General features: G+C 36.4%; 1 long non-coding RNA gene across 1 annotated transcript; it reads right to left on the reverse strand.

Moving 5' to 3' along the window:
* Positions 1 to 1661: 1661 nt before the first annotated feature.
* Positions 1662 to 2588, reverse strand: LOC113832100. Its single transcript, XR_003480228.2, has 3 exons — positions 2416 to 2588; positions 2159 to 2240; positions 1662 to 2040 (listed from the first exon to the last, which is right to left on the reverse strand). It is a non-coding gene; the product is annotated as an uncharacterized LOC113832100 (long non-coding RNA).
* Positions 2589 to 19898: the final 17310 nt, after the last annotated feature.

A 19898-nucleotide genomic window follows, 5' to 3' on the forward strand; every position in this document is an offset into this window, starting at 1 on the left:
TGTCTGTCTCAACATTTCTCTTTTCTTCTTTTTAAACAAAAGAATAACATTTTGGCGCCCAACAGAGCGGGGAAACAGAGAAGGGAACAGAGCGCACAGAGAAACAGAGCATAAAGGGGCAGGGACTTATCTTTTAAAGGGGTCCTCTGCACCTGTGTGTAGACTTAGTTCCCATGGAACCTTGGGCTGACCAGGGTACTTCCTGTTTCACCAGGTAACAGGGGCAGGCCAGCATAATGCCTGAACCTTTCAGAGAGATCAGAGAGTTTTGTTTGTGATATTTCCCAGATTTGATTTTCCTTTGACCAGGTCCAGGGCGGAATATCTTCATTAATGATTGGTGTGGTATGGTACAACAGCCCACTGTGGGCCTGGGATGTATAATAATGATAATAGGAAAGTATTCTTATTGTCAAGCCACAAACAGTATTGTTCCAAGGTTCATGATTGCAGGTCTCTGCCTTGAGACCCTGTGGTGACTCCCCTCTGCCATAGACTGTGACTAGTAAGTATAAATCACATAAACCTCATCATCTTATAATTTGATTTTTGTCTGAAAGTTTTATTTCAGCAACAGGAAAAAACTAGGAATGATATCTTTTCTTTTATGCCCTCTTATAATTGGTAATTTATTTAAGAATGATCAGGTATTCAGCTATATCTAACTGGTTTCAATGATCATCTGAAAAAATGTTTTTCATACCATATTAGTGATACAAAATAACTCAAAACCCTATAAAATTTAATATTTGGTTATTCTAACCTGAAAGAGCAAATCCTATTTTTCTCATTTCTGATTTTAAATTTAACAAATTCAGAGAAAATGTGAACTTTGGAACTATAAAATAAAATATAATCTTGAAACTTGACGGTTCAGGATAGACAACTAATGTTATGTCACACAACAGCCATGTTGTGTAAAAAGAAAAGTGATACATGTAATAAATAAGATAATTACAATGGGCTTAATTGAAAAATTACCCTGTTGTGCCACTATATCTTTGTAATTAGATATTTTCATAGATACTGTTAGGGTTTTGAAATAGAATACACTGCATATACTCAGATGTTAGGACAGTTGTTCAATAACTGGTTTTGCTATTTAGGGAGACTTTGCAACATTTGAGAGGTAATGCCCAGCTAGGGTTAAGTGTATCAATTTTGGGTAGACCTTGGGTTTTACCACCTAGAACAATTACTTTTCTTTTCTTTCCTTCCTAAATTGGCCAGATGCTCAAAAGTCCCTATTGCCACAAAGGGAGCTATAATACTCCAAATTTTTTCACATAGTAATGAACTATATTTTCACAATTTGAGCCAAAATAATCCTCCTTAAGTCTAAGTCCTTCTTGCTAGGTGTTTGGTCACAACAATGAGACTGGTGATCAATAAAGTAAATGAACAATGGAACTGATGTTGTCCTAAAATTTGCTTTTGGAAAAGTAAAAATAGATGCTACTGTAACTGTGGATGCTCTTGAGGGCAAGAAATTCATTTGTACAGTATTTATTACTAAGAGCAAGGATTTACCTATTGTACTGCAAATGGACAACCCCCCCCAACACATACACACACACACACACACACACACACACACACACACACACACACACACACACGCTCGCACACACCAAAAAAGCAGCTTCATTCAGGCATGAAACCCTTGGGTAAACAACAATCCAGTGTTTGCCTGACAGGTAAGATTCAGAAAAGCCTTCCAGCTACTAGGTCCTGGGGAAATGGCTGAGGTTTTTCTGTGTTCTACCACACTCTTCTCACCAAGACATGGCTGCTTACAAGATCCTGTAATGAAGTATCTATTTGACAATCTCTTTGTTTGTGTGTTTGTGGGAAACCAAATCTTTGTCACAGAGAGCAAGGAATTAATTTAAACAGTAATCAAAACAAGAAACTCTGTTACTAACCTGCTTTGTGCAAAATGTCCTTAGTTTGTTCTTGAAGGGAGGCAAATATGGGTGAAAATACCAGTAACAACTCTCACTTGAAGTTACTTCAGAATCAGTGTCTTCAATTACTAAGCTAAATGTGAAAGAAATATGAAAATTAGTGTGGAATTCAAGCTTGATGTCACCTAAACATCAACCAAGTTAACCTAGATTTTACAAAAAATAAAAATAAAAAAAGAAAAGCTACTTACAGATGGAGGTGTTTTGTTTGCTTGTTTTGATTGGGCTGATGTCAGAGGTTGGGTCAAAACAATCCATCCCATTGTCTCATTCCTATAGAAAAATGTAGCCAGAAAATGTCCTATCTATCACAGAGACCTACCATAACAGCTTTGGTAAATAACAAGGATCAATAATTTTAGATGATAGTTTTACATTGTTACGATTTTCTGCAATATATATACTTCAAAAAATGTAATATAAGTACTATATTTTTGAAATGCAATACCTGGACAAATTATGACAACTGAAGTGTAATTCTAGAAAGATGAAAAGTATAACTCTTTTTAACATCTGTTTTCTTATTTGTTATTATGCATATATGTGTGCATATGTATGTGGTATGTAAATAGGAGTGCTGGTTCCTGCAGAGGCCAGAGAGAACATCTGATCTTTGAGAGTCGTAGGTTGTAGGGAAAGCTGTAGCCACGCCTTCTTAGGGGCTGGCTACAGGTATTCCTGACCAGGCTTGTGAGGGCATGGTCAGAGTGACGTAGTGGAACTGCATTTTCGGTTTCGGTTTCTCTTTGCGGCTTGCTATACAGACCTCTACCACACCAGCTGGCTGGGTCGCTCTGTAAGTAAGGCTTTTCCCTATTAAATACCCTTATATTTCTACCTGACTCCGTATTGGTAATTTCCCACAATAGTAGGTACCTAAAGTTGTTAGTTGCCACACTTACAGTCAGGGAATTGAGCAGTACACATGCCTATCCTGTGAGGTATCTATGTCCTCGAAAGTGCAAGTAGTGAGAGATTGCTGAACTTATAAAGTGAGCAGTAAGTCTCCTTGGACTCTGGACACTCCTACACCCATCTCCTAAATGTGAAATGTAATTACAGAGGTTTGCCTATAGATATTAAAAGTGATTGTTTTAAACATATTATAACAATTTTGTAATTGGTAGCTAATTAGTATTTGGTAATTAATGAATTAGTGTTATCATTATAAGGACAAAATAGATCGAAAAATTTACTAAAGAAAGACAAGTTTTATTTTGACTCACAATGTGATGGAACAGTCCATCAAGACAGAGAAGGAGGATGACATCATGACAAGAAGATGAATGCCCATACTGAATTCCCAGGCAGTGACTGGAGTGTGAGGAATGTTGGTACCTTTTGATTCAGTAAAGCATCTTAGATCATGGAATGGTACTTCTCAGTCATGGTGTATATTATTTCTGTTGTTAATTCAGTTAAAATTCTCTATAAATGCTCACATTGGAAGGGGAAGAACTGTGCAGTATAAATTATTCTATGCCTTATCATTCTGAAATTCAAGATTGTTCATCCTTACTCTATCCTTTGCAATCAGGACATCACTTTTAAACAATAGCCTTTGCATGTTAGTGATTAAATTCTCATCTTCATCTAACACTACAAACAGATTTACTAATGTTCACAAAGTTTAAAAGATCTAGTCCTGTTGCAAAAGGAACATATTCTATAAATTTCAGACAATCTCTCAGCTACACAACCCCCTCAACAAAAAAAAAAAAAACAGAATTAAAATAGCACAAGCTATGTACTTCAAGTATATAAAAATAATTGCTATTCTCATTCTAAAAGTGAGAAATTAAGACATATTAAGGAAAGAACACACCAAGACGAGATTGTAACCCAGCAGGGTAGATATCAATTCCTGCAGTTCTTTGCCCTGCATCTGAGGCTCTTGAACTTATATGTGATCGAAAAAACTTCAGTAGCTCACTTTAATTAGATCAGATCCAAGGAAATTCACTTCTTATGTTCTGTCTGTATAATTGCCTAGAAAATATTCCATGGTTCTCATGTGTCAAGCATCCTGAGATATCCCCTGTAATTCAGGTGTCAACTTCACAGTTTCATCCAGAGGCATTTTATGCCTTCCTTGCATAGAGAATCTGGACTTATCACACATTGTCTTCCTTTAGTACATATTTCGAATCTTTATTCCATCATGAAGAACCTGGAGACTCTTCCATCTAACTTCATAATGGATGATTCCGTTTTCTTCTACTGGTTTTAGATGTATTTTGATACTTCTACTACAACCATAGTAACCTTTGTGTATCATTGAGACTGGGCCCAGGAACTACTTCTATGGGCAATTGTTTTCCAACATGGGGATTATCAGCAGACTTTTTCAGTGTAGTCTCTCTCTTTTCCAATGGGTTTGAATTTTTACAAGCTGGAGGTTTTAACTAGTGACTCCTTGATTGTAAGACTCTTTTTTATTCTCCTTTTGTTTGGGGAGATGTCATCTGTGTATACAGTATGAAAATAATGCATTACGATCGTGATCAGCTCTCCTTCCCCTTCTCTTAATCACTGCGCGATCACAGTCACCTCAGTTTCTTCCGAACTTCTTTCCCGTCTACTTTTGTTGAGAGAACCAAGAATAGCTCCTGAAAAGCCTTGGCCTCAGATGGGTTTACATCTCATTTTCTACTATAAAACCACAAAGTGGGATGACCAGGGTCATGAGTTTTTCAAGCAGCATTTATGGAAGTTAGCAGGTTTTTTTAATTCATGTATTATAGTTGACAGGTTTAAATTTTTGGTGATCTGGTTACAACGCAGCAATCCACTATTTCAAAATTTCTCCAGGTCATTCTGTTCCTAGTAACAATTGAAATCATGCTTAGAAATGGATTGTACAAGTGATGCGTTAAGTAAGTTACTAAATAAATAAGGATCTAATAATTTGTATTTTCATCTGCTCAACTTCACTTTCTTGTTCATTGTTTGTTCTTGGTGCAGGGCTTGAGCAGGTAGGATCAGCTCTGTTGAGTTCAGGATTGAAAGACAACTGAGCAAAGGGACAAGCTGCTCCTAAACTTGTGTTAATCTCTTTAAAAACTGTATCTACTTTCTCTGCATGTTTTTTGTCAGCCATGTCACACATCCTGTGTGATCCCAGAATTTAATATGTACCATATATTTCTGTTCTACCTGCTGCTTGTTCTCACTATACACTCTTTAAAATGTAGTGAGGAGCCAACATATTGACATCTCCTGCACCAAGAAAATTAGCCGATTACTATTGAGTTCAGACACACTCAAGTTATCATGTCCTACAAGAAATAACCAGACTTTTTCAGATCGAAATTCCTATTGTCTCAGGCACAACTAGAGAGGTTTTACTTTCTTTTTAAATCATCATCGTGCATACTCCACACTCCCAATCAAATGCAATGTCTTTTATTCTACCCTTGTTTAATTAAAAAGAAAATTATTATACATGTCAATCCCAGGTCCCTCTCCCTCCCCTCCTGCCCTGCCCTCCCTCAATGAGCACCCTATCTTACCATACCCTTTCTGCTCCCCAGGGAGGGTGAGGACTTCCATGGGGTCTTCAAAATCTGTCATATTCTTCGGGTTAGGGCCTAGGACAACCCCCTTGTGTCTAGGCTCAGGGAGTATCCCTCCATGTGCGATGGACTCCCAAAGTCCATTCCTATGGTAGGGATAAGTAAGTACTGATCCACTACAAGAGGTCCCATAGATTCCCAAGTTCTCCTCACTAATACCCACATTCAGGGCGTCTGGATCAGTCCCATGCTGGTTTCCCAGCTTTCAGTCTGGAGACTAAGAGTTCCCCCTTGTTCAGGTCAGCTTTTTCTTTGGGTTTCACCAGCCTGGTGTGGGCCCCTTTGCTCATCAGTCCTCCTTCTCTGCAACTGGATTCAGTTCAAGGTTTAGCTGTGGGTGTCTGCTTCTATATATCCAAAAGAAGTATATTCATACAAGGACATCTGTTCAACTATGTTCATAGCAGCATTATTTGTAATAGCCAGAACCTGGAAACAACCAAGATGCCCCTCAACTGAAGAATGGATACAGAAAATGTGGTACATTTACACAATGGAGTACTACTCAGCAGAAAAAAAAAAAAAAACAGTAGAACCTTAAAATTCTCAGGGAAATGGATAGAACTAGAAGAAACCATTCTGAGCAAGGTAACCCAGCCACAAAAATACAAACATGGTATGTACTCACTCATATGTGGATTTTAGACATAGAGTAAATGATTACCAGCCTATAGTCCACACTTCTAGAGAAGCTAGTAAACAAGGAGGACCCTAAGAGAGACATACATGGTCCCCTGGAGAAAAGAAAAGGGACAAGATCTCCTGAGAAAACTGGGAGCACAGGGTGGGAGGGGGAGAAGGAACTAGGAGAATGAGAAGGGGAGACAAAGAGGGGTGAGGAAGACATGATGGGGCAGGGAGGGTGAGTTGAGGGAAGAACAAAAGAGATCAGGGTAGGAGATAATATAATAGAGGGAGACATTATAGGTTTAAAGAGAAATGTCTGGAGAGCTACAAAGATGACCCCAACCAACAATCTAAGCATCACTGGAGAAGCTACCTTAAATGTCCTCTCCTGATAATGAGATTGATGAAGTTTTACTTTTCTGTGAACCTTCATGAGCCAGGACAGGTATTCACATTTTTTTCAGCATTCTGAACATACAACCTTCTACAAGAATGGTCCCCTAAGTTCCTCCTACAACACTGTATGGCTTCCACAGCCTGCAGATCTACACATTTCTCTCAAACTGGTGTAGTCAGCCTAAGAAACATGACTGATTTAACTGTAGCAGTGTTTCCTTCCCTATCAGGATCAAGTTTCTTTATTAGTTAGATTTCTGATAACATACCTGACATGATAACATACCTGACAAAAACAATGGAAGGAATTAAGAGAGCGAGGGAGGAGAGAAAACATGAAGGAAGGAAAGAAAATGAAGAAATGGCTTTTGTTGGTTTATGATCTGAAAGCACCATCAATCGTGGCAGCAGGAAAACAATAATTGTGGTACAACTATGTAGCCAGCAACACTGCCAGCAAATTTGCAGGCAATAAGCCCAGGCAGATCCTGGTGCTCTGCATACTTGTGCCTTTATATTCAGTTCAGAGTCCTTGTCCATGGAATGGTGAACCTCATTTGTGTCAGGTCTTCTCATCTCAGGTAAATCCCTCAGGAAGCAACCTTACCGACATATACAGAGGTGTTTGCAGGATGATTTGGAACAATGTCCACTTTTCATTGAAGATTAATCATCAAAGGCCCCTAGTAATATTTTATTATATCCAATAAAGTGATCATTCGTCTTTCTTAAAATTTACCTAACTTTCAGATGCTAATTGGTAAAAAAATAATTATTCACATATGTTAACAATAGCTGTACATCAAAAGAAAAACTATGTGCCATGTAAAGAATTCTATTGACATTTCTACTAAATATTAACTCTTTTCAGATGACTGAACATTACAAAAATCTAGATTAGGATTTAGCAATGCTTTTGCATTTGTGACATTATATTTATGTTCCTATTAATCTCATCAAGAACATGGATACTTCTTCAGGCGAATTCATCAGATTGTATGAGCAAGAGAAGAGATGTCATGACCCAGCATGTCTCAGCCTTAGTCCATGAGGTTCTACCTGAGTGGGGGTGTGTGGACCTGGAAGCTTCGAGGAACCCAACAGCAATAAAGACCAAACACAGGCATCTTGTCATCTTCAGAGAACTCTCAGTTCCTTATTGTGGTACTAGAGCCATTTCTTTATTAGCCATCTTTTCTGGTGTCTCTTAACCATCCTGCTAATACTACAAGGCAACCATTTCTTTCTTTGTTCTCCTCTCTGCTCTGGCTCCTCACTCCTTCACTCCCTAACCTTCTATATTCACAAGTTCTTCACACCCCTCTCTCCTCCAACCAGGTGAGGGCCTATTCAGATGCTTAGACACATACAGATGCAAATAAGAGGCATATTACCCTCAGGCCATGGTAAACAAAAGTACCCCTGCTGACATTAACAATACAATAGTGGGCCAGAGCTTTCTGGTGCCACCAGCCACCTCTGTTTATGTTGGCCAGAACCTGGGACCCAAAATATTCCATAACTGAGATATTTGATCCCTACAAAGAGACAGTGCCTGTAACAACAGCAATAAAGAGATGGCATGGGTATAGATGAGTTCCCCTATTTCAAAACCCTCCCTGGATTTGTTTAAATTGAAGTTTGCTTTTGGGAATCAGTAAAGATACAGGCAAGAAAGCAGTTTTTAGTGTTTTGGGACTTGAATCTGTGATTGTTTTGACATATCCACATTTTACTCTTCAGGTTACCTAGGAAACACCTACATGAGAGAGCCAGACCCCAGTAATATTCATCCTACATGATTGTCTGGTATCTGTTTTATATAATTTCAGTGTAACTTCATCTGTTCCAGAAATCACATGGAAATGATTAATTTCCCTATGACACTGGTATATGCTGGCTGTTTATAGGGGTCTTATGGTTCCTATGTCTTGAGCTTTTTTCATGCCATTATTACCTACTGATTTGCTACAGAGAAGGGTTTATTATGCAAGAGTATGTTTTATCACATTGCTGATGTTTCATGGTTAAGTAGTTATGAGGATTAACTGCAGTGCCTGCTCAGCAGCTAATTTTCAAAGCCTGATCCTTGGGGGATATGCTGGTCACCCATATATTTAAGACGAAGGAAGATTTAGCAAGTTTATTGCTGACCTTTAATGCTATTTTGTGAATGTTTTTATGATGCCATTAAACTAGTTTGTAAATAGTTGATGCAATACTGAAATTCTGGTGGATGCATCTTTGGTGTGGAGAAACATACATCACTCAGTGGCGAGCTGAAAACAACAAAATTCCACATGTCCATGATGACATTTTACAACCAGGAGAATGTGTAATTAATATCAAATATTTCCACACATTTAGAGACTCAGCTGTTTATTTGAATACAGTTATGTCTGAACTTTAGAAACAAGTACATCAGGTAGAATATATAATTCCTCTCATAAAATGTCTTTTTCTCTTATACTGGTGCTACTTTTTGCTACTTCTTCAGTATATGCTAATATGTATTACATTGATGAAACTAAAAGATTAACTTTCCAAAATGATAATCAAGTATAGTACTAAGAGAGACCAACTGTGTTTCCACATTTGTCTACATTGATAATCCTTGCAGCAAGTTAGCTACTTCTGCAATATGATAAAATTAATTTTCCCAGTTGATTTTTTCTTTTTTTAAATTTATTTTTTACATTCTAATTCCAGTTCCCCTTCCCTCCTCTCCTCCAACTCCCTCCACTCTCCCCTCCTTCCATCTGCTCCTTGGAGAGGTTAAGGCCTCCTCTAGGAAGTCTACTAAGCCTGTCCCATCATCTCATTGAGGCAGGAACAAAGCACATCTCCACCCCTACACCCCTGTGTTTATGCTGGTCAAAGCATTTCTCCATTTAGAATGGGCTCCACTAAGTCAGTTTGTGCATTAGTGTTAGATCTTGGACCCAATGGCAGGGGCCTCAAATATTGTCCCAGTCACTTATATTATAAGGGAGTCTAATTCTGTCTTATGCAGGTTCCCCATCTGTCAGACCTGAGTCAGTGATCTCTCATTAGCTCATGTCAGCTGATTCTGGCCAGTGATTTTATATGAAAGTAGGAAATAACTAGAAGTTGCAAAATTGCATGTTAAAGACACATTAATTGCTTCCATAAGAATTTCCTAAAGGTTGCAGTTTTTGAGATGTTTTAGTTTAGATGCTAATATTCAAAAATTAAAAATTTCTTTGATTCATGGCCCAAAACTCAATAATCAATTGTTAATCAATAAAAACATAGAAAGATTGCAAATTTAAATAGTGGAGGGATCAATAATTCTTAACATTGACTATGTGATTCTAGAGATGAATGACAGTTCATTCAATGGAAATTTAAAAAAAAAACAATCACACTGTAATCAAATAGAATATCTTGCTGTATTGCTTCTTTGGAAATCAGTATGGCGACTCCTCAAGAAAATGGGAATCAGTCTAACACAATATCCAGCAATTCCACTCCTATGCATATACCCAAAAGAAGTACATTTATACAACAAAGACATCTGTTCAACAATGTTCATAGCAGCACTATTTGTAATAGCCAGAACCTGGAAGCAGCCCAGATGTCCCTCAACTGAAGAATGGATAGAGAAATTGTGGTACATTTACACAATGGAATACTACTCGGCAGAAAAAAAAAACAATGGAATCTTGAAATTTGCAGGAAAATAGATGGAACTCGAAGAAACCATTCTGAGTGAGGAAACCCAATCACAAAAAGACAAACATGATATGTATTCACTCATATGTTCATTTTAGACATAGAGTAAGGGATTACGAGCCTAAAATCCACACTGCCAGAAAAACTAGTAAATAAGGAGGACCCGAAAAGAGTCAAACTTTGTCCCCTGGAGAAGGGGAAAGGATCACCATCCCCTGAGCAAATTGAGAACATGGGAAGACGGGGGGAGGGAGCTACGAGAATGAGAAGGGAAGAAAAGGAAGAATGCAGAGGTTATGAGGGAGCAGAAAGTTTGAATCAGGTGTAGATTACAAGAAAGGATGTGTGCTAGGTAGAGTTTTAGTTGGGGGGGTAGGGGAGGAAGGGAGGGAGAAGGGAACTGGGATTGTCATATAATTCAATCTTGTTTGTAATTCAAATAAAAAAGTCAAAAAAAAAAAAGAAAGAAACTAGGGCCATACGGGAAAAAAATAGAATATTTTGCTGTATTTTGGGAAATTATTTTTCATAAGCTAATTTGGTGATTTAATATGTTTACTATAACTTTACTTGACAGTCTGATTTATTATAAGCTAATATTGTGTATTTTTTGAATAATACCTTTTGCAAATATTGAGAATTGTTAAAAGGTCCATTTTGAAATGTACTAATAAATTGGGATATAATACATTTAGTGGATACAGTAAACTTTTCCAGAAAATATTGTAATATATATTTATTACTTGTTTGAAAAATTATAAGTGTTTTACTTAAATGTTCATATACCAGAATGAATAGCCAAATATGTATTCTTACTAGACATGTTATATATATGCTTATTCATCCATATTCCATGACCAAAAGAGGCTAAAATTAAATGTAGTCTCAAACATCTATATATTTTCAAAGTTTTACATGGATCTAATAGACTGATGGTCTTTCTCTATCCTTTATGGGATTCATAAATTTGCAAAACTATTTTATCTAAACCCAAATACACAGTATGTTAATCAAACTGAATTTCCTAAAATTATATAACATAACAATAGTTTTAGTAGAGTAATAGCTTTATAAATTACTATGACTATCATATGAGTTTAACAGCAATAAAATATACAAACAACCCAAGACAATGAACACCTATCTGTATCCATATTTAATATAGGTAAAGAATCAGAATGAAATATATGTCTTTGTCCTTTATTTCATGGTTACTGACTACCTCCTCTTGGAAGCCATCTACCCTCTTTTCTTAAGCAATCCTAATATGTGCTGAGGTACATGTTGCATTTACTCTTAGAATTACAAATGTGGACATGGATACTAAAACAGTGAAGCATAACATTTGATCATATATTCTTTAAAATATTAATCATGTACTGTGTTAGGTTAAGCATTATGGTAGTGTAGCTAAACCCTATGTTAAGGGAAAGGTAGGAGCTGTGAAATCAAGGTGAGAAGAAAGGTAAAACAAAATCATGTGGTATTTCAATCTGAGAGTTATTTGTAGCAGGAAAATTAATAGAATTTTGAGATCTTCTAGCTATCTTAAGGATAGCAATTTATTTCCCAGTTACTAAATTACTACTATATATGATAATTTACCTGAAGAGTGCCTTGCACTTTCTATAACAGCATAGGGACATAGTACTAAGTACATCATTAGACTTTTTCCACTTCATCATTAATATCATTTTCTTTTAATAACAGACACATCTCTGTAGTATCATGGTAGAATTTAGTTAAAACTTAAATAATGTGAAGGAGTAAACAACAGAGATTTGTTGCCAATCTCTGGAGTTTGAAATACTCCTGTAGTTAAATATTAGTGTACCCTAATCCACAGAGTATGTAAGCTAATCAGACAGGCCCTATCTGTTATTTAGGATGGTAGTATCCTTAAGGTCCTTCCAGTTGATAGCAGACTGAGATGCCAAATCCCTTTCTTTTCTTTTCTTTCTTTGTTTTTTTTTTCTTTGTTGTTGTTGTTGTTGTTGTTTTGGGGGACAGGGTTTGTCTGTGTAGCTTTGGAGGCTGTCCTAGCACTGGCTGTGTAGACCAGGCTGTCCTCAAACTCACAGCCTGTCTGCCTCTGCCTCTTGAGTGCCACCAACTCTGGGTCTTCCCTTTCTTTTCTAAGGACCTTTCTTCCATCACCTATAGATTGAATCTATAAAATATTAAGTGTTAAATGTGAAAGCAATTTGCATATATTAGGTTGAAAACTGTTTCAGAAACTATGATTCTTAATCTGTCCTTATCAGACCTTAGGTTCTTGTGTGAAACCTAAGTAGGGAGCAAATCTCTCTTATTGTTGAGAAGAAATAGATGTTCATTGAAGGTGCTTCATTGTCATTTCTCTACTCTTACAGTAAACGTGTCTCATTTTCAGCTCCTTCTTCACCAGTCTTCTAATTATTTAAGAAGGAGGAGCATTGTATCTACTTCTGTTTCTAGAACCATTTAGGATATAACCCTGATGTATTTTTTCAATTTTAAGAATGGTTTTATTTACATAATATTTTCATGATTAAGTAGCTTTTGGCAATTGATAAGACTGAACAAGTTTCTGTAGTTAGAAAAATGTGTGCACCTAAAATGACACTGGAGGCACTGGTATGAAAATTGAAACACATAATTGCTAATAAAATTCTCTATACCTGAGAATGATACAAAGTCTAGCTAGGTTATACCTCTTTAGGCATATTTATATTTATTTTCTAACTAAATTACTTGTTTGTTTGTTTTTGTTTCTTTTTCAAGATGGGATTTCTCTGTGTAACAGTGTTGACTGTCTTGGAATTCACTCTGCAGACCAGGCTGGCCTTGAGCTTACAGAGATCTGCCTGCCTCTGCCTCTGAAGTGCTGGCATTAAATGCATGTGCCACCACCGCCTAGCAGTTTTAATTTATTTAACTTGTGTTGTTCAGACTAAAGCAATGGGCAAAAATGAGCCTCTATCCTTTATTTAACTCACCTTGTGTTATTTTGTTGTTGTTGTTGTTGTTTTTTCGAGACAGGGTTTCTCTGTGGCTTTGGAGGCTGTCCTGGAACTAGCTCTAGTAGAACAGGCTGGTCTCAAACTCTCAGAAATTCACCTGCCTCTGCCTCCTGAGTGCTAGTATTAAAGGTGTATGTCACCAACAACGCCTGGCTTTGAGTTAAATTTAAAGGTCCAAATAAAATCAGATTCTTCTGGCACCTAAAAAAAGGTGCTAAATTCCCATGACCTATAAACCGTGATTCTTCACACCAGCAAATAATTTAAAATTAAACCAAGGATATGAAGAATGTTCAATAATTTAAAATAAGACACTAGCTTTAAAAACACTATTTTTATGGGAGGGAAAAGGTGTTGAGGAGGAACGGGAAACTGTGGTACATATGATAAATAAATGATAAAAATATGAATTCTATATTATAATTATTGAATTTACTTATTGTTTTTTAACATAAGTTTTACCTGTGAAATGTAGTTGGCTTTGGAAATCTTAGAGAAGCATAAACTACCACAGTTTCCCCTCCCTCCTTCCCTTCAGTTCTCTCCCCCTACTTTCTTTCTACCCTCCTCCTCCATCTAATCCTCCTCAGTCTCCAATCAGAAAGGGGCAAGGCCACCAAGGGAGTCAGCACAGCTTGGCACATTCTTTTGAGGAAGAACCAAGTTCCACCCCCCTCAAGGTTGGGCAAGGCAACATAGCTTGGAAATTTGGTTTCCAAAAGCTAGATCAAGAGTCAGGTGACCCAGATTCAGAAAGACAAACATGGTATGTACTCACACTTAAGTAGATATTAGCTGTAAAGTAAAGGATAACCATTCTAGAATCCATAGCCTCAGAAAAGCTCGGTAAAAATGATGGCCCAAAGAGAGATGCATGGATGTCTCTGGGAAGGGGAAATAGAAGAGATATTCTGGTTACTGTGGATGGGAGTGGGGTTGAGGGAAAGAAGGTATGGGAACATGAGGGATCAGGCAACAGGGAGAATAATAAAAGTGGTGTCTTGATAAAGACAGGGAGTATTTTTGGGTTAGAGGAGAAACCTGGTGCCAGGGAACCTCCCAGAAATCCAAAAGGACTCCAGCTAAGACTCCTAACAATGTTGGAGAGGTGCCTAAACTGACCTCCTATAATCAGATTGGTGACTATCATAATTATCATCAGAGAGCCTACATCCTACTGATGTAAGTAGATGCAAAAATCCACAGCCAACCACTGGACAGATCTCAGCAGTCCTGTTGAAGACAGTAAGACAGGAAGGATTGTAGGAACGATTAGGCCAAGATCATGTCAGGAAAACCCACAGAGAGCAGATCCGAGCTCCTGGGAGGGAACCGACTCTGCAACTACATGAGACCAACCTAGTTCCTCTGAGTGCATGTGACAGTTTTGTAGCTTGGTCTGTTTGTGGGACTTCAAGTAGAGGGATCACATCTTCATAATTAAGTTATCTGAAGCATGTACAACTATGACAAATTAATTTCTTATTTTTTCTTTTTACCTTTCTTTGATTACAGATAAGTCAACTGTGACCCTCAGGATGAGAAGTATTTCATAACACCCCCTTTCCTCTGTCTACCCTACTGTTTTGTAAAATGCTTTTTAGGTTTATCTATATTGAATATGGTTATTTTTCACATTATAGAACTTCAAAAAAGGACATAAGGAGAAGTATTCTTTATATAATTTGCATAAAATTAATTTTCCCTTGTTGGACCAAATACCAAAGATGGGAAAGCATATGAAATTATAAGAATTATGAGATAGATCATGAATAAGTTTAAATTACATATACATGCCACTCATGGCTGTAAAAAAAATCACTTTTGGGTATCATGACTGAAGTCCTCTTTTCACAACTCTCACTTTGCTAATTATTAACAAAAGTTCCAATTAGCAACTACATCCACACATGCCTTCAGCCTGGCTTATATATCATCTCCTCTCATTATATGGTTAGATATAACTCTCTGAAAACATTGCTTCACTGTTATGAGTGGAATTTGATAGTGTTGATGATCACAGCAAGACTTTGCTCTGGAGTGGCCTCCTATGTCCTCTCAGAACAGATGAGCTACAATGGAGTGACTTATGCTAAAGACCAAGTAATTAAGCTGAATTTCAAAATGGGACTACTTGTAAAATAATAATAATAATAATAATAATAATAATAATAATAATAATAATAATAATATAAATAAAAGCAAATTTGAAAAAGCAAATCCACAATTTGAAAAAAAAAAAGTCTAGTTTCAAAACAAGGTGAGAGAGTTAACAAGATGTTTCTGCTAGATGATGAATCTGCTCCATTCTGCTTCTTGTACATCAGGCATTTTGTCACAACAAAGCTAATTCCTTCAGTTCATTCAAATATTAACTGAATTTAAGAGTGATATGTTATTTTATTGTAGAAATTCGAACAAGCACGAACATAACTCCTGAAGAAATTTGCATAGCATTTCTTTTTTATTTATTTATTTATTTTAAAAACAAACTTATCAATCCAAGTTCCCTCTTCCTCCCATCCTCTCATGCCCCCCACCCCCCACCCCTCACCCCCACATCCACTCCCCAGGGAGGGTGAGGTCTTCAATGGAGATCATCAAAGTCTGCTGAGGCCTTCCACTCTGTTTCTAGGCTAAGATACTATTCCTCCATAGGGAATGGACTCCCAAAGTCTATTTGTGCAGTAGAGATAAATACTGGTTCTACTGCCAGAGGCCCCATCAACTACCCAGGTCTCCTAATTGGCACTCACATTCAGAGGGCTTGGTTTGGTTCAATGCTGGTTTCCAACTTTATGACTGGGGTCCATGTGCTCTCACTTGGTCAGGTCAGCTGTTTCTGTGAGTTTCCCCATCATAGTCTTCACCACTTTGGTCATCCCTCCTCCATGTCTACAACTAGATTCCAGGAGTATGGCTCAGTGCTTAGCTAGGGGTGTCTGCTTCTACTTCCATCATCTACTGGATGAAAGCTGTAGGATGGCCTTTAAGATAGTCATCAACCTTATTACAGGGGAAGAGCATTTAAGATAGCCTTTAAACTTTGCTTAGATTCTCAGTTGGGGTCATTCTAATAGATCTCTGGACATTTCCCTAGTTCTAGATTTCTCTTTAAACCTATAATGGCTCTCTCTATTAAGGTATCTCTTTTCCTGTTCTCCTCTATTCTTCACCAGACTCAGTTTTCCTGATCCCTCATGTTCTCCTCCCCCATCCTCTTTTCCTCTTCTCTGTTTCTTTTAATAATAAGTTTGACGTGTATATTTTAGACTTAAACCTTTAAAATGGTTTTATTTTATCTGAAACTAGAGGTACTTATGAAAGAATCAAAATCTTGGATTGTAGTTTAAATATCACTTGTACTTTATAGACTTACATACTTTATTATATGTTTTGAAAATATTTGAGTGAATTGTCATTTTATTTTAAAAGAAAATGTAATGCCAGCTCCATCTTGTGGCATATATTTTTTTCAGCATGAATGTTGTTTGCTTACACTTGAGTCTTGCTTCTGTATCATTTCATTTATTTAATAAGTACCTAATGGTACCTATAATACTTTAATTAAAGTAAGTGCAGTTCTTGTCTAACAAATATACTTTCCTTTATAAGATTGTAAATATGTGTCTGTTATTTTTGCAAAGATTGCATAAAAATGGACCAAATACTCATATAGCAATTATATCTATCACTTGTAAAGGGAATCCAAAAATGTCTAAGTTGCCTTAAATTTATTAGAATAATTTCAAATGAAACTCAAGTTCCAGGTACCTCACTCAGTATAATATTATATAAGTTCATTTACAAACAATTTTTATGATTTTTTTCTTATCAAATAAATATAGCTTCTTTTTATTCTGGGAACATCCCAAAGGATAAGCTGTAAACACATTTACATACAAGCAATACTAAATAGATTCAGTAGCTTTTATACCTGTGTGTGTGTGTGTGTGTGTGTGTGTGTGTGTGTGTGTGTGTATTGTAAATGGTAAAAAAAGAGATAATGAATCTGAGAGGTTTTGGGGTACATGGGAGTATTTACATTTGGTGGATTGGGTTAGAAATCATGTGAATGCAATAGTCATCTAGGTTTATAAAAAGAATTAAGAAAAAGAAAAAATATGTAAAATCAAAGTAATGTTTTAATTAATAATTTTCTTTTTATCTGAGTGGTGATAACAAATATTTTTAATCTCAGCAGAGGCAGAGGCAAGTGCATCATTGTGTTCAAGGTCAGCCTGATCACTCTACAGAGTGAATTCCATGACAACACAGTGAAATCTTGTCTCAAACAAAAAGAGAGAGAGAAAAATAAGAGAGAGAGAGAGAGACTTATCTTTTGGTTCTAAATCTCAACATCTATATGACATATCTTTGACACACAATCCCGTGTTTCAGAAACATAGTGAATTTTGTACTCTACAGTGAATAAAATTTATTTTTCACAGATATTTGTGGTGTTAATCATTCTCTAATGTATCAATGATTTTTAAATATTATTTCTGTGTATGCAAATATGGAAGGGCATATGGAAATATTTGAATATTAAATATTAAACATTTACATTTATATCAGATCAGTTCCTATTACTTGAGGACAAAGAAAGACTTAATTGTCATCAGGTAATACATGGTCCAAGATCCACCCTATACCCAAACAGTTATATTCACAGGATATAATACAGAAGTAGCAAAAGCATCTTTTTACTTTTAATTATATAGAGAGATTATCATGCAGTCAGTCTCTCTATGACAACTAGAATTGAACCAGGAATATGGAGTTCACAATGATTCTGTGAATTATAGTAGATATTTATGACAGAAATTTCCCTGTGTTCTGCAGTTTTGCATTCTTCCAAATAATGTATGACATCTATCAGCAAAAACAATGAATATTTTAGTAATAGAAGGTTGAGATGGATGCCATTGTCCCTTTCAAAAATCACAGGTTTTATTACTCACATACAAATATATACTCACAGACAAAATTAAAAGTAAGAAGAGTAGGATGATGATATACTCAATGTCAAAAAGTTTTAAGGAAAAATAGACACTCAGAAGCTTCCTTAGATGTGATATGATGGTGGTACTGAATTCACCACCAAAGGCTATAGTTAGAGAGAAGGCACACTCCTTCTAAAATCTATGAGTTAAATAGCATGGACGTCACACAGATTATTGTGTCTCATAAACTTAAATATACTGACATAAATAAATTTAACAGGGACTTCATTAATATAATCAGTAATTTATTCCTGGCATATATTTTCTTCTTGGAACTGGAACTTTGTCTTCCCAAAACAATAGTCCCTCTAATTATGCTGTTTAGCTAATGTCTCATTAATTATGAATTAAAAGATTATATAAATGTCTATGTGGGAATGGTTTAGATTACAGAAAAATGTATAGTAAACAGACAAATTTACCCTGTCTCCTTATTTTTGAGAATTAAAGGAATGAGCATGTGCTCTGTTATTTCTATTCCTAAAAATGATTATATAGAAAGCCTCATAATTGCAGGATGTGCATTTCTTAAACTGTGTATAACACTAGAGATCCTATTTGGAGAAGGGAAAAGCCCCTTTAAAAGGAGTTACAGTAAATGTGGAAGGTGTCCTCAAGACAAGCAAGTGTTCATTTCTATTTGTCAATCATATACAACCACCTATTTAGACTATCAATAAAAAGTCCTTTTTAAAAATTCAAATTTCAGTCATTCAAATCCAGTAACCTAATTAAATAGAAAAGTAAATCCATGTAGTATTACAGGACGAATTACAGCCATGTGTAGTCTTGAATTTTCATTAACCTGATGCTTTTAAATTATGAAATACCCAGGTTGCTTGTTTGGATCTTGAAATTTGAAGACAGGGGCCACAAATGAGAGAGAATATGCAACATCTGGATTTCATGGTAGGAGTTACCTTACTCAATAAAATCACATCTCTTGAAGTACATTAGACTGTTTAATTTTTCCTAGTTATTGTGAAAAGATTTTCCTAATTATTGTGAAAAGATTGTTAATGAACACTTACGAGCATATAACATAGAATAACCACAGAAACCAGGAAATTTAAACCAGACAGGGGAGGGCTAAAGAAGGCAAAAGCAAGAGGCAGGTTATATGAATCGGAAAATGATAAAAGTGAGAAGGGGATTTTTACTTGAGGAGGGGTAAGTGATGTTAATATAAGAGGGAGGGAGGTGGGATAAAACAACCTCCCCCACAATGTTTTATAAAGCCACAAGAAATTATATTTATTATAAATACCTAAAATTACATATAACTTGCATATTTGTATCTCTCTGTCTCTCTCTGTCTCTCTGTCTCTGTCTCTCTGTCTCTGTCTGTCTGTCTGTCTGTCTGTCTGTCTCTCTCTCTCTCTCTCTCTCTCTCTCTCTCTCTCTCTCTCTCTCTGTGTGTGTGTGTGTGTGTGTGTGTTTGTGTGTGTGTGTATGTTTCTTAAATGGGATTATATCAACTGGGATGAAAATGTCTCCTACACAAGAGCCATACACTAACATAAACCTCATTAACTGTCATTTGGCAACCTTTGGTCAATATAGTCCAAGTGATTCTCAAAACAGTGTAGGCTGATGTCTGGTTGTTGGATGACCAATTGTGCTCTTCCC

The sequence above is a fragment of the Cricetulus griseus genome (assembly GCF_003668045.3).
Source record: "Cricetulus griseus strain 17A/GY chromosome 1 unlocalized genomic scaffold, alternate assembly CriGri-PICRH-1.0 chr1_1, whole genome shotgun sequence".
Taxonomy (NCBI): Eukaryota; Metazoa; Chordata; class Mammalia; order Rodentia; family Cricetidae; genus Cricetulus; species Cricetulus griseus.